This window comes from Harpia harpyja, chromosome Z, assembly GCF_026419915.1.
Source record: "Harpia harpyja isolate bHarHar1 chromosome Z, bHarHar1 primary haplotype, whole genome shotgun sequence".
In the NCBI taxonomy this organism is placed as follows: domain Eukaryota; kingdom Metazoa; phylum Chordata; class Aves; order Accipitriformes; family Accipitridae; genus Harpia; species Harpia harpyja.
In genome coordinates this window covers 22,363,756-22,384,815 of record NC_068969.1, presented here as the reverse complement: position 1 = coordinate 22,384,815, position 21,060 = coordinate 22,363,756, and the positions used below count along the sequence as shown (strand labels likewise).

Sequence of the window (21,060 nt, the reverse complement as noted above, 5' to 3'; positions counted from 1 at the left end):
ATGTTTCTGAGACATGCTTATGATAAATGGGAATGAAATGCTTCAAAAAATTAATTATCTAAACCAAAAAAGACTGAGAAAAACAATGTCAGTTTTTACATTGTGTTTCCTCCTTTGGGCATTCATTCACATTCACTAGATAGAGATTTCATTTCACTATATCAAGGAAGTTACAGCACCTCAACAAATACATGTTCCCAACTCACTCCAGTCATTTGTATTTGTCAGGCTGTGGGGTCTTTGGTGTGCACTGTGCCTGAGCCACCTCCTCGCCGTCACACACCTGCCACTGCTCGGTCCTCACCTGAGGATGCCAAGGTACATATACACACGGGAAGCGAGGATTACGTCCATCGGATTAAAACAATAAATATAATTCTAACAATATTAGCAAAGATTGCTGAAGGAAAACTCAGTAAGTGCCCACTGCTGTGAATTATGACCCCTAGAATTTAAATACAGTTTCTTCTACATAAGTTTTTTCGATGTAAGTGCTCTGTAACTTACACTCCTACTATATATCCCCCAAGAAACTGGGTGGTGGGGCCAGCTCTGTTAGTAGTGGGGCAGGCAGGTAGAGTCTTTGTTGCTGAAGTAATAAAAGGTGTATAGAAATAACTACCACTAGCACCATCCCTTTCTGACTTGTTAGATTAGAAACTTCTAGAAGCAATATACCTAGTTTATCTTTATGCAGAACCTAATGCCACATCTTAAAACCTGATTAGAGACTCTGGATTATATGAAAATTGTCAGCTAATAACAGGCACACACTTTTGCAACATTTTACTGTGTTGCAGTATTCCCTGCACACCTTTATCACTAGCAAAAACATCTGCACGGAAGGAGCAATCCATCTCAAACGCTGGATATTCCCAGCTGCGCAACACGTCCCTTCACCTTCTGAACCAGTGGATCAGAGCGCAATTTTCCACCAAAGAAAAAATGACAGTAATTACAGCCTTTTAATTACTAGCCACTAACTACCACACATCACCCTATTACAACACTTACTCTTTGTCTCCTGCCCCCAGGAAACCATCATTGCCCTGTAAAACCTGAATAATTGTGTAAGCATAAATCATCTCTAGGTGAGGAGATCTGGCTGACTAAAGGCACGTCTGAATTAAGGCTACTGGTGTTAATTAGGGATCACTCTATATTGTTCTACCTTTTCCATGGAAGGGATATATCGAAAAACACTCACCCGAAGTAGCACCTATCAGATAACATCCAGCTTTTCTCAACACAGAAAAAGTCCATCACACCACAAACTTGGGAGGCACTCTGCTCAAATCAGGAGTAACATTATCATAATAAAAAGCTGCAAGGAGTCAAACTTTAGTCTGGCATTTTCTACAAATTAGAATTTACTCTCTTTTAGAGAGTTGTCATGGTTTAACCCCAGCCAGCAACTAAGCATCACGCAGCCGCTCACTTACCCCCCCCCCCCCCCCAGTGGGATGGGAGAGAAAATCGGGAAAAGTAGTAAAACTTGTGGGTTGAGATAAGAAGGGTTTAATAGAACAGAAGAAACTAATAATGATAACACTAATAAAGTGACAGCAGTAATGATTAAAGGATTGGAATATACAAATGACGCACAGTGCAGTTGCTCACCACCCGCCAATCGACACCCAGTTAGTCCCCAAGCGGTGATCCCCCCGCCCCCACTGCCCCCAGTTTATATACTGGGCATGACGTCCCATGGTATGGAATACCCCGTTGGCCAGTTTGGGTCAGCTGTCCTGGCTGTGTCCCCTCCCAACTTCTTGTGCCCCTCCAGCTTTCTCGCTGGCTGGGCATGAAAAGCTGAAAAATCCTTGACTTTAGACTAAACATTACTTAGCAACAACTGAAAACATCAGCGTGTTATCAACATTCTTCTCATACTGAACTCAAAACATAGCACTGTACCAGCTGCTAGGAAGACAATTAACTCTACCCCAGCTGAAACCAGGACAAGAGTCTTTTACTGAAGATTGTCTAGAACAGTTACCTTAAAACTCACCAATTTAAAAAGAATTCCCAACTTCACGCAGAGTAAAATTTTCAATACAGTATTTTGCAAGACTAACATGAATAGCTATCCCATATATCCAAGCAATAAATGATAAACTCTACATAAAATGCCAGCTTTAGAGATAGCAAAACTAACCTGAAGAGCAAAAGATATTTGAGTTGGTATTCAGTAGGTCCAGCTCTTCTCTCCTAGCCATATCATTGATCCACCATCAACAGAAAAGGTCTATGAAACCCATTACAGCTTCAATTTTTTTTTTTTTTCTTTTTTTCTGATAGCAAGGACTGTCAGTCAGAGGCCTGACTGCAGAGCAGAGCACACGACCAAACCTGGCTGCCAGGTAGGACCCTGCAGCCACCTCCAAAGCAAACCCAGCTCATCCTGGCCTCCAAGCAGCCTCTTATGACCAGAGAATACAGACACACTGGCAAGCTCTAGGATGCAAAAATAAACCATCAGCCAAAGCGGAGTATTAACCTCCAGCTGACTTTTGATTATAAACTTCCTAAAGAAATAAGGGTTAATTTATCGCTGTCTCAGTTTGACAGAATGTTGCACCAAAGAAACAAGGCTCAAGGGACTCTGCGTGACAATGAAGTTCCATTTATCCCTAGGTCACTGCTTCAAGATAATGAATCAAGACAGTTTCATGCTCTGAACAAAGATAGATAAGTGACATTCAAAGTTATCATTCACTTTTGAATGGGTCCATTCCCAAAATACACATTATCAGGGAGCATTATCTTGTCCAGGAGACAAAAAATTATGCAAAAATATTGAAGATATTTCCATGATATCTCTAAAAACAGCATCTTAATGACATTTTACTTTTCACTTCTGGAGCTTACAAAATAATCCATTTTATTTCAAAGACGAAAGGAGAGCTTTCTCCATAGGAGTTCCACAAGGGGAATCAAGCATATTGGACACATATGCACGTTACAAAGAATACTTTGCCCAGCGTGCTGCCTTCCTTCAGTGCTACAAATTGGATGTTTCTTAAGAGTACAGAACAGAGCTTAGAAAGGAAAAACAACAAGCAAGTTTATTAACTTTGAAAAGTTGATAACAAGCCAGTACGAAAAGTTGATAAGAAGCATTCAGTGTATTCCTGGAAACGCAGGCTATCAAGACAATTCCCTCATCACCTATTACCAGCAGAAGGTTTCAAACCCAGATATAATTGAGATGCTTGGACCTAGAAATGTTTTTAACTGTTTTGTTAAATTCAAAAGCCATCTAGGGAAGGAAAAAACCACCCACCAACCATTTTGATATCCCTGTTACGTGATTATTTAGCATTTTGTTTTCCCTTCAAATTTTATTTTAAAAGGTTGCCTGGAATTCAAGTGTTTGATGGGAACTGCTTTCACCCTCTGACTTTTCCAAATACAAGGTTAGGTGCTTAGCGCTTTACTTCTGCTGGGATGCCATTAAAGTTCTAGTCCTCTCAGACAAAAAGAAATCCTTCCTGATTTTTCAAAGTAATGGCACTGAGCGAGCCATATATATTTTTTCTTATTGCCAAAAATAGGCTTCCTACTGCAGCTGGAAGCAGAAGTATAGAGGGTTGATTTCTCTCTCAGCATTTGCTGGCATATTGAGGCCTAAATTTTAGCTCTCAGGGGATCTTTTGAAAAATTAACATGGTCCGAATTAAGGGTTCAGTAAATAATAACTAAAAGTTTAATGTGTCTGAATTTCTTAAAAAGTGAAACCTATACTTTGGTGATCATATCCTGTATCAATTTTAGTGGACCGCGGGGTGGCACTGCAAAATATTTTCTGAAATATTATTTCTGGCTGACCACCCTTTGGTGTTTATTCAGTTTGAAACTGAAAGATCTACACAGTTTGGGAAGAGCAATTTCCCAGAAGACTTATACATATCATCAAAACAAGTTACATATCAAACATTCAAAACAATAACAAAGCTCATCTAAGTGATCAGCTACATGCGGTGGGCACCAGAAATGCAACTGGCTGAGTCCCACTGCCCACCGCCCCATGAGCCGCCGCTCGTCTGGGATACCGAATTTTTAATAAACCCCCTCAATTCTTGAACTATGAAAAATTAGTTGCAGAAACCATTTCTCACAGCTTCTTGTTGCTCCTGTTGTTGTATAAAATATTAAAAATAGATTTTAACCTCAGGCTGGGAAAACTTACATAAAGTTCTAAAAAATCCACTAACCTGATTTTGTCATAAATGCACCTCATTTTCACTCTTTAAAAAAAAAATATTTAAAAGATATATTTATTTTTAATGCGCCTGTCTCGTATATGCTATGTTTAGCATTATCTGTAGAATTACTTTATTCAAGTAGCAATACAATACAAATCAACCATGTACAAATTTTTTTTTTTTTTTTTTTTAATTGCTGGCAATAAGTGGACTCAAATAATGAACTTAAACTCCTGGACCTGGGTCTCAGAGGATGCAATGCCCAGGGAATAGCTGGTTATTCTTGAACTCAGGGAAGACTTTTTGCCACTCAAAGCTTTTCAGCATTTTCTTCTAGCAGAATTTAAGGCAGGAAAAACCAGCACCATGCATAGAAGAAAGAAGAAAAAAACAACCACCCGTATATACACTTGCACATTTTACATAAAAATAAGAAAACTTTGCATAGCCGAGCTCACAGGCTATCCTGTAGCTTGAATCTGTTTCACAGAGGTACAAAGCTGGAGCTGGCGTTGCTCTGTGCCACATTTCAAGTGGGTTAGAAGATCACGACAATCTTAACTCTGCATTATGTTAGCCCAGAAACCTTCGGTGCATCTTAGCAGCACTCTTAATTACATCGTATTTGAAGTGAATTTCTCTATGTATACTTGAAACACAACGTGGCTGCTCTACCCTTGCCTCCGGCTGTCAATTGATTTGTAAGAGACAAAAAACATCTTGGGGCAGTTTAAACACTGTACTACAAATGAGCCCTGACAAAAGTTTGATGCGAGGTGTCAGAAAGCATTCCCTGCTCTGCAGGTTGTCTTCCAAGTGAACCATTTACTTGAGAGGAAAAGCCCCGACCACATGGACTCCTTAACACAGGTGCCTTCACAGTCACTTCTCCGACTTGCCTGGCATCCCGCTTATACTATCAAACCCCTTTTAATTTGTATTCAAAGGCAGCATTGGGGTCCCTGCCTTCAGCCTTGTGTTTCGGCTGCTCTCAGCACTTCTCCTGCCTGCAGCCTGTTCTGGGGGCTCCACGTCTCACCACACTTAGTCCGGAGTTGGCGGTGGCACAGTTCGTGGTGCAAAGCCAAACGGCTCAGCTGCTTGTGTGAAACTAAGGAACCCACGCAATGAGACAACACAGCAAAATATGAGCATTTACAGCTCACAACCTGCTTTTCCTCCCGCTACCAGTGGACTATTTCCAGCAGCAAGGCCGGGATCACACACAGGATATCAAGTGAAGGCACAGCACGCCTCTTGTGCATCCTTTGGGATTTTTCTTATTGCAGAAATAGTGATGTCACTGTCTCCTTCGCAAATCTAAACTAAAGACACAGCTGAGCCAAAACCCTGTTTGTGATGTTTTGCTATCAAATAGTCTGCTTTTACACCTGAAAGTGTTAGTTTCATAAAAAAACAAGCTTCTCCCCAAGGAAATTAAAAGGGAAGCAGACAAATGGAGGTCTTGCCTTGACCGCGGACATACAGAACAGGCTAATTCAGCCTTGAAATCAGTTGATTGCAGTGGCTCAGATCTTCACTCTGGAATGGACTGAAGACAAAGTTTTCCCTCCCACTGGGAGAGTAAGTCCTCCAAAATCAAATAACCAAGCAGCCAAAGGAAGACCACCAAAGGCTGGAGGGATCTATTTGCCATGGTGCTACTGCCACCCGATAGCAGCTCTGATGGAGAAGCAAACTCTTTAAGCCTTGGTGTATAAAAAGAACTAAGTGCTGCTGCTCAGGCAACAATGTCCTTTGGGGTTATTCTGAGTTGGAATTGAGGGAATAAATAGGCTGTAACAGAAAACGTATTGGTCTTTTAGTACGTAGGAACTTCATTAGCAATTTCGACACCTTTTCAAAACTGCAGATAACTGCAGTTGAAAACAAGTGCCATGGGCACAGCAGCCTGCCTGATCCGGCTGGAGGTTACAGCCACCGAGAGCCCAGGCTGCACAGCAGAAGGCTGGGGACACCCCAAGCTGGAAGAGTCATGGTCATGCATGGCTTTGCACCTAGGAGCTCCTTGGAGATCCCTCCTGCCAGGCCAATAAATTTCTGCAGAAGATGATTTAAAAAACTGTGGCTGAACCCTAAGTAGCTTGCTATGAAATAAGGGGAGGGCAGGAGTTCCCGGCTATTTCAGGCGAGGTGACTCAGCTCAGCGATGTGAAGCGTGGATGGCAGACCAACCACACGCAGTGTGCACAGCAAAACAAAGTGACTCCTATGACATCTCCATGTAATCACTGCTATTATTTGGTACACTCCATAATGCAATCCTTTTGCTCCAATTTAATTACTAAACATAAAAGGAAATAAACTTCAGAATGAAAACAAAGAAATTGTACTGCATGTAATTTATGGGAGCTATTCTTCAGCTGAATACCATAAAACCCTGCATGTTTATGATACCCTATTAGAGGGCTGAAAACATGCTTGCATTTCCCTATATTGACTATGCAGATTATGCGATATTACTGCCTTTTGCTGCCTCTGCCATTTTTCATAGAAGTAGTGTATTTGTTTAAAGACATCCTTGCACTAAGCATTGGCTCCTGATAGGGGAAAAAAAAAAAAAAAAAGAGACTGGCTGAGTACTCCCTCATCGCCAGAGGCTGTCAAGCTGGTAAGCGCCAAGCAGCTGGCAGAGGTACACAAAAGAAGGGGACACTGCACACATTTTTGTTTTCAATCTGGAATATCAATTATTGGAGGAAGCAACCCCACAGCCAGACAAAACAAGAACCATCTCTGCAGTGGATAACTATGTCAAATGATCTGAGCCGCACTGGCATTTCAGGAATGGCTGGATGCTAGTATGAGGATTTATTGAGATATCACGTTAAGCCCTTGGTTTTCTTGTCATAGGAAACAGATGAGAGGAAATAAGGTTTGCAAACTTGACTGCAGCATTGATTTATGTATAACAGCTTCAAAATGTGTGAACAGAAATGTGTTTTCCTGTTATCCCCGGCTTAGGGCTCTGCCTACCCTCCACTCCCGCAAGTGGAAGACCTGGGGACGGCGGCTGTAAGGAGTAGAGCATGCTCCTGCTGCCTCTGGGAAGCTGCTCTCCCTTCCCAGGTCACAGCAGTGGCCCAGGAGGAGCTGCCTGAAGCTCTTCTGCTCGTTACCCAGAGCGAGAGCACAGCAGCACCGGGAGGGCACAGGAGGAAAGGAAAGGAGCCAGCAGGGACATGAGGGCAGGTCTCGATGCACACGCTATACTCCGACACTGAAGCTATCTTCAGGATACAGGTTTTCAAAGGTTTCCCCTTTTTTAGCCCTTCCCTGAAGAGCAGATTCTTCTCCCACCTTGCACGGGTGGGAAAGAATGAAGAAATAGGATGAGTTCACACTGAATTCAGCCTGTTCTCCAAAGAGGTAGCAGGAGTTCATCTCTTGCCAGCTTGCAGACAGGCCCAGCTACCTACTGAATCACTTATCAGCCATGCATCCTAGTACTGTGTCAAAACATTCCCTTTTACTGCTTATTAAACACCATTTTAATATCTCCTAGAGTGCTAATTGTCAGCTTTCCAACTTTCATCTGCATCTTATCTTTATGTGCAACTCATTTCCAGCTGTAGTCAATATTTTCCACTTTTCATTTTGCATAGATGGAGCTATCAACTCAAATTTAATACATTCATTTTTGGCAAAACTTTTTAGTGATTTCTAGGCATTTCTGGGACAACTTATTTTTAAAAAATTTGTACTATCTTGAATTTAAGATAAAATACAGTCCAAAACCAGGAAACAAAGAATATGGAATTAGAAAATTAAGACTAAGAAAAGGATGAAAAACATGTCCGAGCACAAATATCACACACTTCGGCTTCATAGGTTTGAAGTTAGGAATCTGATCATGCCAAAATTGTAATCTTTGTCGTTTCCCATAATCACTCCAAAGGAAGACACAGATCCCTAACAGCTCTACTGCTGTTCAAGGCTTTTCCCATTTAGTCTTTTCTAAATCATTACCATAAAGCCAGGACTGAAAACAGGATAAGAAGTCAGGTTATTTAACAGCAGGTAGGTCTTTTTTGGTTTTCCAGCACGTGATGGAGAGCAGTCCCAACGCATGGCTTTACCTGTGTCCTTGACAGCCTGGCGTTAGACCCCTGACAGTGCTGCACATCCCACTGGCAAGGCTCAGAGGTGAGCCATCCCTCCGCGACGAGGAGGGGAGAAGCCACCCACCATGGTGGGGTGTTCTGGGGGGTGCCAGGGGACTGGGGAAGGAAACTCTCCCAAGGACAAATCTGCTGGCAGGCAGAAATAAGGACATGAGGCAGACGTGCAGTCTGGTAGGAGAGAAACCTGGGAGCAGAGAAGAAACCAGGCACCAAGATCAAAATTCACAGTTGGGGGGGGGAAGAGGAGCGTGAGCGGGCGCTGAAGCCATGGCACCAGAGGCAAAGCCACCCTACAGCTGGTAGGAAACTCCCAAAAAGCAGGAGAGCCAGACCTGAGGGGTGGTTTGAGACTCCAGCTGTGAACAAGGAGGACAGACCCAGATTATATTAGGGTTCTCCCTTGCCATATAATTGAAGTGATCTTTTGAAGAGCTAGGTAAGAATTTACTGCATGTAGTAAAACTTAAATTCTGCAATTTAAGTTACAACAATAGTGTGTTAATTTATCTCCTGTTAGGACAGTTAAAACAATGACTAGTAGCTATAACCAGTGAGCTGAAATAGCCCATTTTACAGCCTGACTTACAGGTCGTTGATGCTAATAGAAGCCTATTAGCTCCAATGGGCATTGGATAAGACCATAGTGGAAATAATAGAAATGGCACTGGATGGAAGAAATACTGTAATGCGGTAAATATTTGCATCATAGAATTTATCAGTTAAATTAGTTCTACGTATAGGATACCCATTGACAAAGAACTCTACACATTATAGACCTTAGCCAACATTTAACAAGAAGTCCTTTTTTATTTTTAATTAAAGCAGCAGCTGCAGGCACAACCATTACATTCCCCAGTATTTTACGACTACCACGTTATCAAGGGGAACTCCATGAAATACCCAAAGTGAGCTAGAAGTTATAGATAAAACAGGAGAAAGATAACTATTTCAATCAAAGCGATACTTGTACGAGAACTCGCTCAGTGGCATTACTTGAGTCAGACGCTCAGGAGATAAACCGAGATGTGGCTTGGGCTCTTCTTGGAGATGCTATAAGCAATGCACATATGCTGATTTCAGCCTCTACAGTGGAAGGAGGAGCGCAAGGAAGCTGTGGCTTCCCTGAAAACACGAGACAGAAGGCAAAGCTGATAGTTACAAACGCAGCAGGAAAAATCCTATTTCTTCCTTTTACTTTTTTTTTTTTTTTTTTAAATCGCTACACACGAGAAAGAAAATCACAGTAAAGGCACAGCAGGCACCACTATTGAGTGCTAATCACAAGACAGAATTGTTTTGAGTTTGGAGATATAAAAATGTTTAATTTTAGTCTACAAAGTTACTAGTTTTAAATATCCCTTAGTTTATCTGTCTGTTCCTTCTGTCTGCTCAGCTCTGCAGAGGTTCTCAAGCCCAGCAGCCCTCAGACTTTTAGGTTTGTAAGAATATTAAACTCTATACAAAGATCAATTAATTCTAGAAAGCTCTGTCTGCTTTTAAACTCAGATGTGAAACTATTGCTTTTTATAATGATGAAGACATGACCATTGGTTGTTTCCACATTTTTCTTCAGAGAAATGTTCATTCAGCTAACTAGAAAGTTCAGAGAAACTATAAAAAAACCATGCAGGGGACGATTTAAATGTACTTAAAAATTGAGGCAACTTCCATGAATCCTGACCTACTTTGAAAATTTATTGCAAAAACTTCACCAGGAAAATTTTCTTTTGCCTGGAAGCAACGCTGCAGATGTTTTGCAGTCTGTGAAAGCAATGCTTTGGCTTAGGAGCTGGTGTGCTGACCTCTGCACGCTGGCAGTTTCAGCTCCACAGAGAGAGACAGGACTGGCCGATCTGTCCCATCTGTAACGAGGGGAAACACAGGTCTCCAACATAATCCGTGACTTCTCATGCACAGGACTACAGTTAGCAACTCTTAATAACTTGCAGTGTTCCTCCAGGACTGTCCAGTGAGCTGATTTTGCAACGAGAGTCTGGGAGTATTGGACAGGAGTTCATAAACAGCGTCTCCTGATTGCGACCACGGTCTCGAGCGATGGTCCCTGAGCCACCCCATCACGAAGATGCTGCTCGTGAGACCTGCGGCTGTTCCCGACAGCTGCAGAGCCGCCAGCCCCCGCGGTCCATGCGGGGACCGAAGCGCGGTGCCGCCCGCGGTGCGTGCTCGCCGCCAACGCTCGCTGCAGAACCAGGCCCGAACGCGCGTTTCCAACGGACAGAGGAACTGAATTCACGTTGATATCAAACATCCACGTACGCTTGCACAGAGGGAGAGACAGATAGCAATGCTTCCGATCAGTGCAGGGGTATTTAAATGTACTGGATGACAACAAAAACAGTAGCTATTGTGCTCTTATAAAATAAATAAGAGAGCCAGACCCATCCTCTAAGCTCATCTTTAAGCACCACTAATGTGTGCTTATTAATAACCCTAGCAAGCCAAACTCCCTCACAAAGTACGCTTTCCTTGCAGGGACGAATCACTTTCTAGCTGGGACAAGCGGGTATGAGCCATGCAAGCTATCACAACGCTTCTCTCCCTGGTGTTTTCCTTTGGCCTACACTTCTGTGGAATGAACTTAAATATGATAAATGATAAGAATTTCACCCTTGCCTGGGAATTCAAATTATCATATTGATTAGCTTTGCCACATACAAAGTGGAAAATATTCACAAAATTGACAGGCTTTAAAGAATAAAAGTTGTCACCTTGTACATGCAGAATAGCAACACAAGACAGAGCTAATCAATAGGCAAACAACTTTCTTCTGAACCAAGAAATACACGCACCCCCGAAAAATCACATCCTCAAATTATTTCACTGTAATATTTTGAGTATTGACCCGTTTCCTGCCTGAAACATCCCCTCAAACCTCATAGACAGAAAGTCAATTCTGCCGATTTCATTTTCTGAAACAGGAGCACATTTGTTAGTGACAAACTTGATTAGAAAGGTATCTCCTGGCAACCTGGCAAGTGGGAGGTGCATGTACAGGCATAGAAAATGAGGGATGATTCAAAATGGCTGAGTATTTTCTAGATTTTAAAAAAAACCTCCATAAATTAACTTTGCAGAACACAACTGAAAACTGAAGTCTAAACAGCTCACTGAGGTTTTGTCTTGCTTTGCAAACAGAGTCATACTTAGCACTCAACCTACGCACAGTCATTTAGAGCAGTGGTGAGGAAAGCACCAGAGCCTCCCCAAACTCTATATGCTCCACAAGCTTTTTCACAAACCCTGTTTTATCAACCTCTCAAATACTGCTAGAAAAGTCTTGCAGAACAAGCACGTCCTTGGAGCACAGGAGCAGAGCCTTTGAGTCCAAAGAGCGAAGCAGGTCCTGCTGTCAAGGACTTGTCTCTGAGATGTTGTACTGCTAATGCTTTCACCGGGAAACCACGTAACGTTAGCACAAAGCCTCAGCTGACATATGCTAAATGAATTGAGAGCAAAGGAGAATTCAAACCCACTCAAAATAAGGAGACTTTTAGCTGCATGAATCTGAGGCTCTCCTCCCTCCAGCTCTGCCGCCGTCTCATCTGGCACTCCTTCGCTCAGCTCCAGGCTCTCCACGCCACACCAAAGCGTTTTGGATGGTCAAGCCAAGTACACCGTCGTCCATTTTTAACAATCACCCTTCTTTAAGTTCTAACATGGAAAATACCTCTGTTTAGAGAACTCTGAAAAACTACTTAATCCTTTCCCTTTTCTAGTAGGTGCTGTCATCATACTGTGACAGTGGGGAAGAAAAATGAACGTCTTTCCCAGAGCTGTGCCTTGCAGCAATGAAATATGCAAAGCTGCAAAAGAAATGCAAGCCTTTTATTGGGGGCTATCAGATGTGTCCTCCTAGCAGCGCCCAGCCAGCTCACAAAAACCCACAATGCCAAGGAGAATAAAATTTCTGCACCAGAATGAAAGCAACATAAAACCAGAATTTTGCATTTCCACTTTTAAGCGGGGATGTGGCATTTCCACTTTCAAGCTTTCTTTCCTAACCCCTCCAGTAAGTCTATACACGTACTGCAGCAAGTCTGAGGACAGAGTGATGATACAAAAGACTAGACGTTTTTTAAAAGTATCAGAATTAGGAACGCAAAACCCACAAAATGGGTGTTTGTGGGCTCTCCAGACACATTTCTCTTTTCTTCTTGCACATTTCTTCTAGTTGCAAAGACATCTTTCTGTAGCGTGAACTTCTGCAGACCCCCCCCCCCCCCAGGGTACGGTGATTTGGCAGCCAGCCGTGGGACGGTGGCACTGTGTGTGGAGCTGCACCTTGCGTGCAACCTCCAAGGTACGCTTCCATGCTATGTCAGACTGCTCCTGAACAACCACACAGCAACGCCTTGCCAGCAAAATTTTTAGCTGAACAGATTAAATGCAAATGGGAAATCTACTTATTGCATCTCTCAAATTTAACCTCCAACCATTTTATTGTAGTGTACAAAACTTTGGAGAAAGAAAAGAGCTAATATATAACGTTTACATGATATTGAGCTGCTGTAATACAACACAGCATGTTAAATTTGACATCCTGGGAAACGGAAAACCTACACTCAGGTGCGCATAACTCAAAAAATTGATGAAAAACTTAATTCATTAAATTTATATCTTTAGCCATGTTAGAATGTAAGAAATTATACTTCAAACCAGAGAGGATTTTAAGACCAAATATTTTTTCTGTGTCTCCAACTAAGACAGTTGGTTTATTTACTTTTCACCCTGTTGATTCATTTTTAAGAAATATGATAGGTATATTTGGAAGAAAAGGATTTTTTGTTTCTAGTATAATAAAAAAAGATGTTTCCAGCTTTCACAGGCTTGGGACATGGGAGGCAGCAGTATAAGTGATGGATTAGTGAGCAGAGTGCAGCAGAAGTGGTCAAACTTAGGTGTTCAAGACAATTTATCAGAGAACTTCCACAGCTCTACAACACATCCCTCACACAGCCTTCACAACCGCACTTACTTTTTCAGTGTGTTTCACTGCAGCCATCACCTCTTTTAAGAAACAAAAAGCTCCTTAAATTACTTTTTCTTTCCTGGCTTCTCTTGGTTCTCGCTCACCCAAGTCTGCCTGCAGCAGGGGACCTTCCTGCAAGCCGCTCAGATTTGAAATTGAGCATAACGCTTTCACCCATCCCTAGGCAGGATGGATTTTTCATGCATCTCCAAGATTGGTCATAGCTAATAAAAAAACATAGTTAAGCTGGGCCAAATTTAGTCCGTAGTCATTTGGAGAATTTACCTTGATATACTTTTCAAGAGATTGATTTTTTCAGAGGATGGACACATAGCAGCTCATTGAAGGTCTATCACAATGCTCATCTATAATCACTAACCTCAGCCTAGGGACAGACCATTATAATTCGGTATGCACTGGTATGAAAGACAGGTTTTTGGTTGTAGTGCCAGAGGAAAAGCAGAGGAAAAAGCCTTCACAGACAGACGCTTTCTGAAGTCCTAGCTGCTGCTCAGATAGTGATGTTACACATGTCATTTTGTAATGAAAAAGACTGTGTGATTATGCTTACACATAGCTGGGCACATGTAATGGCTAGGCAATATGTGGAAAGAAACAGAATTTAAGGGAATAATAGGCTGAAAGTAAGCTGTACTCTAATATCAAGCACAGAGATCTCTCTGGAGATTTCTTGTGGGAGAATTACACTAAACCCTAGTATTGACGTAAGGTTAAAAGATATTCTAAATTAATTGACATTTAAATGCAAAAACCTTGTTAACCCTCACGTATGGATCTTTAACTTTAAAATGCTACCTCAATTTGATACGAGGAAAAAGATATTTAGTATGATCAGGAGGTTTTAGGCTACTAAGATACAGCCAGATAGTGTATTTTCATTTTAAATAGTACAGGCTAGAATGCCAACTTTCATAAACCAACTGTTGATTTCTCCCCTGGGGAACAGCAGCTTACCTGTGTTTCTTGCTCATCCAGAAGAAGCTGGAAGGACTTAAAGGAGAAATTGCTTTTACAGTGTCACCCCAGTTTTCCTTATTTCTGTGGGCCCCTAGCTATTTTCCTTCCCCAGGTTGTGTTTGAGAGCTGCAGCATACCCCTACATTATCTGCTGCTTCACGTGGTGTTTAGCCTTTTCCAGCCTCTGAAGAGAGTTTAAATTATTTCCTGTTTCTTCAATCTGGGATGTGGTCACCCAGCTGTCTCTGATGCTTTCACTCCAGTAAATACCATTATGGTTTAATGACCCTCTATCATCCCTCTCCTGAGAGCAGATGGTGAGTACATGCACACAGAGACAGCTAAAGATACACAACTTCATCAAATCTCCTCAGATCCATAATTTATACATGGGGAAGTTCACCAGCCATCTAACCTGATTAGGTTCTCATGCCCACTTGCAAAAGTTACAGAGATACTTCTAGAATTATTTATAAAATCAGTGAGAGGTGAACCCAGTATCTAAGGTATAAAAGAAGTTGTATTTGAAACTGGTGCCCATTAACTGAACCTTCAGCTGCATAAAACCTCAGAGCTGTGCCTAATGCCTTTCCATGGGAGAGCTAACACGGTGTGGAGCCTTTTGCTCTGTAACACAAATTTATTAATTTTTTCTAAGTTCAGTTTTGAAAAAAATTCAAATAATCTTTATTAGAAACTGATCCTTCATTTTGAGGAAGATTGGACCAAATCTCGAACTTCACATTTTAAGGGCTGTAACAAATAAACTCAGCATCATGAAAGTGTCATGACAATTACACAAGCGACATCTCCTGTCTTTTTAGCTGAGAATAGAAGCTTTGTGCGTAAATCAGTGCATTTGTCAAGTTAAGAAGATAAATGAAACTGCATGTTTAAATACACACACTACACTTGCAATATGTTTTTGAAACCACTACTGCCTGAATTCCACAGTTCACAGCAATTTTGATTTTTAACATATCAAAAAATATTACTGTAGCCTAATAGAGAATGCTTTATAGTTTGACTTTTATTTGTGCCATGCTCTTCCTAAAGACACCACCTTGCACAAATGAGAAAGCCCTGCAATATTTCCAGCATTAGTGCAGGGCAACACTGCTGATTTTGCACAACTCAGCAACTATCCTGTCGTATTCCCTCCAATGTCATTTCCCTCTGCTGGTGAATGAACACTCCCAGACAGTTGTGGGACAACTGATAGCTTTTTATTAACTGCAGCTGCTTGGTTTTACTGGGGCAAAGAATTCAGGAAACTCTGTAGATTTTATCTAGTAGGACACCAACTCTATCCTGTGGACAACTTACAAGACGGCAATATTGGACAGTCTTGAGTCTAAGTTCCTGATGAAAATCTAGGCTGGTACTTTAGTTTCATCACACATTTCACACAATAATCCATAAAGATGAAAACTGCACAAAACCAAAGTAATTTTATAACATCTGTTATCACAAATGCATCATGACACATCCACTCAAATGTATTTGTTGAGTAGTATCTCATATAGTTTCGTTACTTTTAATAACAACTTGCTTTTCTCCTTGCTTGTATGATTTTAGCTATAATATATGGTGTTTGTTTTGATTTTTTTGGTACTCTATAAGCTTGGCAGACCAGATGTTTCCTTCTGAAAAAGGTTAAAACAACAACAGAGTAGGTTTCCCTACAGGGAATAGGGCAAAGAAGGTGCCTGTCCAGCATCTCTTGGGCATTGCACCTTCCCTTTGCAATAAACACATAAAGAGCCAAGACAAACAACTGAACATTTTGACACACCTGAATTTCCAGAAGAGTTGAAGGGGAATAGTTTTCTCATTACTATGGCTAATTAGTAACCTTGCTCAGTATGAACCTTGCATTCAGCAGCCAAACACGTTTTACTAACTGCCTGCAACTCTTGGACACATTACTCGGACTCTGATTCTTTCAGCTAGGAGACTAAAGCACTAAACACATTTACTCATATCTGTGTAGTTATCACCCATGCACAAAAATGTCCTTGTCTATTAGAAGGACTCTACACTTCCCTCATACTCATCAGGATAAGTTGCCGTGCTTTGATTGTGTACTTTGCTTACATAATTTCTTCTCACTTACTGACATCTACCAAGCAAACACCTGCACAGAAAACAGCAAAGATCCTGCGTTTCAACAGCCAAATCCTAGTACACCTCTAGGGTAAATATTACCACTTACTAGAAAACTACAGGGTCTGCTTTTTATTATATTTTTTAGCTTATGCAGATTTTTTTAACATGTTTAGGCATCAGAAAGTACCTAAAGGCAATTACCTTTTAAACATCTCTTCTCACTATAAACTATTCAAGTTTCATAATCGTTTATACAGTAACTTACCAATGCATGTGACAGCTGTTCCCAGATTCCTCCCAGTGGTCTTATACTTGATATTTTTCCACGTACAACACATCCGCTCTCCTCAGCGTGAAGCTGTTTCTCTCCGTTTCATTTGACCACAGTCCTCTTGGACGTCTATTGCCTTATTTACATTTTCTTTGCAGAACAGTTGAATTTCTATCCCCTGATATAGGGTTTCCTTCTGGAAAGTCTTAAATTTGTCTTCTTTAGTCCATTTGCCAACTGCCTGGGATAATCAGCTTCTGTAAATTCTGCCATCTCCTTTAAAATCTACACCACTGCTTTTTATATCTTGCCATAAGATATACTTTATTTCTTTGGTATCCTTCTGATGCTTTAACGTTAAATCACTGGTTTTCCTTACTCGAAACCAAGCTGATACTGATGCAGCCCTTTGCTTTATGAGCAAAACTACTTTATAGGTTCCTTGAGAATATGTACCTTTTAATTGTCGTAAAACAGATCTCTAACAAAGGCTTTCTGTGCAAGAAATACAGGCAGGTCTTACCTGTGATTTATAGCTTGCCTCCTACTGTACAATAAAACTGTCTGGTGCACCATTGGAACTATTAACTAAGCAGTATTGAGCTGAACATTCAAAAATCTTCTGATTCATTGGTTCAAAGCCAAATGTATGATGTTGCTGAAGTCAATACATAAAATTGCAGCTAAGGAATTAACAGCTTAAAGAAATCAAAGATCCCTGTCATCGCTATACTCTGCATAACAGAGCCTGGCTAGCTGGAAGTATTACTTTGCTTTAAAATGGATGTACATTTTTGAGACGGAAAGAATGCAGTAAAAAAGGGCAGATCTTGCATCAGTGCTTTCTCTTAATTAGGTCTGACTTGTTCAGCTAGGCTATTGATACTTTAAAACCCCAAAGCAATGGGATTTTCATTGACCTCAGAAAAAATTTAACTATTTCATGGTTCAATATACTATACCATATAAGTTTAATCAGAAATGACATTACCAAAACTAAAGCAGAGAAAATCTGAAATGGTATCTATCGCTCTCAGCACTAAAGGGACTCAAATTATGTGCAATAAAGCATTTAAAGCATATAGAAAATAGTGTTATGTTCCTCAGTAGCTTAAGAATACCAGGGATTACTTTATGCAATCTTTAAAGAAACCTTTCATCAAATAATTTTTACAGCACGCTTTTGAGTGTAAAGCAGATAATTTTACATTTTATTCCACCTGCTGGGTGCTCCTATCCAAATCTCTCTCCTTTCAATTGCTATGCCTGTAAAAGAGGAGGACTGCAGCACTGGGAACCGCACTACAGGTGCCCTGCGAGATGCACGATCGGCCGCTCAAGGACCATCTCAGAGCTTCCCGTAATAAATGCTGGAGCATTCACTGCTCTTTGAGCCTGGAAGTGCTCTTCCCAGCTTTGGGCAGGAGCCACATGCTTACCTGACACCCCACATGTTTCCATACTTTTCCTAACTTGATATATCGCTCTTTTCAAGATCAGTCGAGCCACTCCTTCGCTTGATCATACCGTGCTGATAGCGGATGCACTACTGTTGCTCAGCAGAACAGCTCTCACCAATTTTCTCTCCAAATTCCCCATTTTCTCTCTTGCACGCTTCTAAGCCATTGCAGACCCAACACAACCCCTTTGCTTTCGAATGCCTTGGTACATGGTGGTTTGCTAGGAACTGCGTTGTTAGCTACCACACGCCCAGTATGGGGAACTTTTTCTAATAATTCAACTTTTGCTTTCAATTAAGCTGGACTGTGTTTTGCAAGGGGATTGCAACCGCTTTCTTTATTAAGGTTTTCAAACATATTTCAAATTTTTCCTCCATAAATAACAGCGCAAGGCTACTAGTACTCAGTATTTTTGTTCTTTAATGCAAACCAGAAATGGTGAAGATTACCCCATAGCTCATTCTAGCATCAAAATCAACTTGATCCCTCTGTTTAAAGTAAAAGCAAGGTAAGTGACAAGCATAAAAATATTATTTAGAGAATTCATTCTATGTGGTAAAGTTTTGCTTAATTGTGCTAGGAAAGTTTGGCAACGGGGTCAAGTTTCAGCAACAAGATAAACAATGTAGAAGCTTTGGTCTTGTAAAAGCAAAGCCTCAGTGTGTGTTGGTTTGTTTATTTATGCTTTTAAAGGAAAATGTATATATTTGCAAAAGTCTGACATGTTACTAAGTACACTGGGTTTTGGTAATGTGATGCATGCTGAAGCAGTACCCCGTTCTTTCCCGCATCTGCTTATAATCATTCTAGAAATGCTGAAATTACAACATTCCTAAGAAAATAAATTATCATCATAATATTCACATCAGCCCTTTCACCAGTGCTCATTGGGGATGCCTTTTATTCTGAAATGAGGGCAAGTTCTTCTTTCAATTAGGAAAAAAATGCTGAAAACAACAAACCTTAAACATACTCATTGCACATGCTTAATTCAGACTTACTGTTTTCTGTGAAAGCAGAAAGCTTCATAATAAAACCCCAGTGTACCTTTGCAAGGTAGGATGCCAGTTCCCTCAGGTACATACCTAATACTGCACCGATACTTCACCATCTCTGCTTGCTATATGTTACATTTTCCTTATTCTATCCCCTTGGACTCCTTGGCTCCAGGAATATCTGTAGCATGCAGGTAACCAGACACTGCTGCTCTTTTCTTCCTGTGTGGTTTTCCTCAGCCAAATCTAATGAGAATACACTCTGTCCTTACTAGCGAGACATTTCCATACTTCACAACCTGTGGTATTCTCTGCTTTGAGACTTACTGCCCATTCAGGAGCAGACTTATCTGCGCATTTTTATGTACCTTCTGCACCGCAGAATTTCATGCAACTTGTGCAACTACTCTGGCCCTCAGGTAAGACCAATTCAGCGTGGCTTCAAAGCGCTCTGAGGCTTTGAGCTTTAGCCAGAAGAAAACAAAGTCTAGAGACAGAGCATTTAAACCAATGCGTTGAAAAGCATATGAAACTGCAGAGGGACATTTACTAACATCACGCAATGCCCCCGAAAATCCATACACCCAGATACGTGCTGTGATCAATCTTAAATGTCAGTACCACCACTTAGAAATTGCACGGCCTTGCAAAACCCACAGCAGTACCCAAATGTAAGGTTAGTATTAGAGGTACTGACTCATGCTCTTGGCCAGACAGGGTTCAGCAGGCTGAAGTAGGCATCAGTGCATGCATCAAGTAGGTGGAGGAGAACGGTCCAGCTCTTAGCCATCGATGGGTACTGCAAAAGTGCAACGACAACTCTTTCTGTAAGCACAGCATTAGCTTAATGCATCTTTGTGAGTAATTTAAGCTGCTCAGAGTATACTTAAAGTTTCATGCTTTATTTTATTAAGTATAGGGTTATCTAGGCACCTAGAAGTATTTGTAAGAATAAAAGCAAATACTTAAAAGTTTCAGCCATTTATCATGCAACTCCAATTTGTGCTTTCATAATACTCCAAGAAACCAAAGCGAAAAGTCTTCCTGGGCAAAGCATATGCTTCTCTTAACTCACTTCTCAGCATTTAAATGAAACAAATCAATATTGCTGACATTCTATCAACAAAGCCACAAACAACCCCAAAAGTTTTAAAGCCTAGCGAAAGGCATCACCCACCCACTGCACTTCGCCACCCCTCCACCCCGATGGCTCCAGTGAACAGCTGCTCTGTCAACAAGTAATTTCTATATTCTAGTGGAGAACGCAACAGCCAGGAAAATTCTACTTACGCTAAATAATTCGTCCTGCTTTTGTTCCTGATATACCTGGCTGAACCATGCTTGCTCATAAAGAGTTTTATTGATGCTTGGCTCTGAGACGATGCAGTGCTATCCTACGCAACAAGATCTTTAACTTTTGCGTAAAGCGTTTGGTCTAAAGGACGGCTGATTTGCTTAAACGAATCAATTACGTACCTCTGAAAGAAAAGCCAAAGGGACCGTCGAGCTCTGAGCAGATGATTCTGTCTCAGCAGCTTGATTCAGCGAAGAGCAGCAGAATAGAAAACCGAACGCAGCTGGCAGAGCCCCGTCCGCAGGCGGACGTGGAAGGAAAACTGGTCCTCGCAGTGCTGTGCAGTGAACTGACCCGGTTTTATTTTACACGTTACAGCGAACCAGATGCCGGACCCGCTCCCTGCGAGTCCCCACCGCCGTGTGCCCACCCGGGACGGGCAGGGAGCCTGCCTCCGTGCTCTGCCCCCTGCCACGAGCAGCCGCATCCTGGCGGGACCCTGGGAGGGAGCAGTATCCCTCCCGGCGAGGAGAGCCATCCTGCTCGCTCGTCTGCTGCTCTGAACCTACTCAAATTCAGGGTAAACCACGCAAAACAAAACAGATACTCG

At 41.5% G+C, this 21,060-nt stretch overlaps 1 protein-coding gene across 8 annotated transcripts in view; it reads right to left on the bottom strand.

Moving 5' to 3' along the window:
• LOC128137068 (contactin-4) overlaps positions 1–21,060 on the bottom strand; it is a 351,999-nt gene that overhangs the window by 177,533 nt on the left and 153,406 nt on the right. Inside the window, exon 1 of one of the 8 annotated variants that reach the window (XM_052777694.1) lies at positions 20,633–20,766. The exons of 4 other annotated variants lie outside the window; for them this stretch is intronic. The gene's annotated coding sequence lies outside the window, so the exon portion shown is untranslated. Of the gene's footprint in view, positions 1–16,695; positions 16,883–19,162; positions 19,285–20,446; positions 20,539–20,632; positions 20,767–21,060 lie in introns of those variants that run through there. 3 more of the 8 variants (XM_052777696.1, XM_052777692.1, XM_052777695.1) reach the window with 3 other exon arrangements.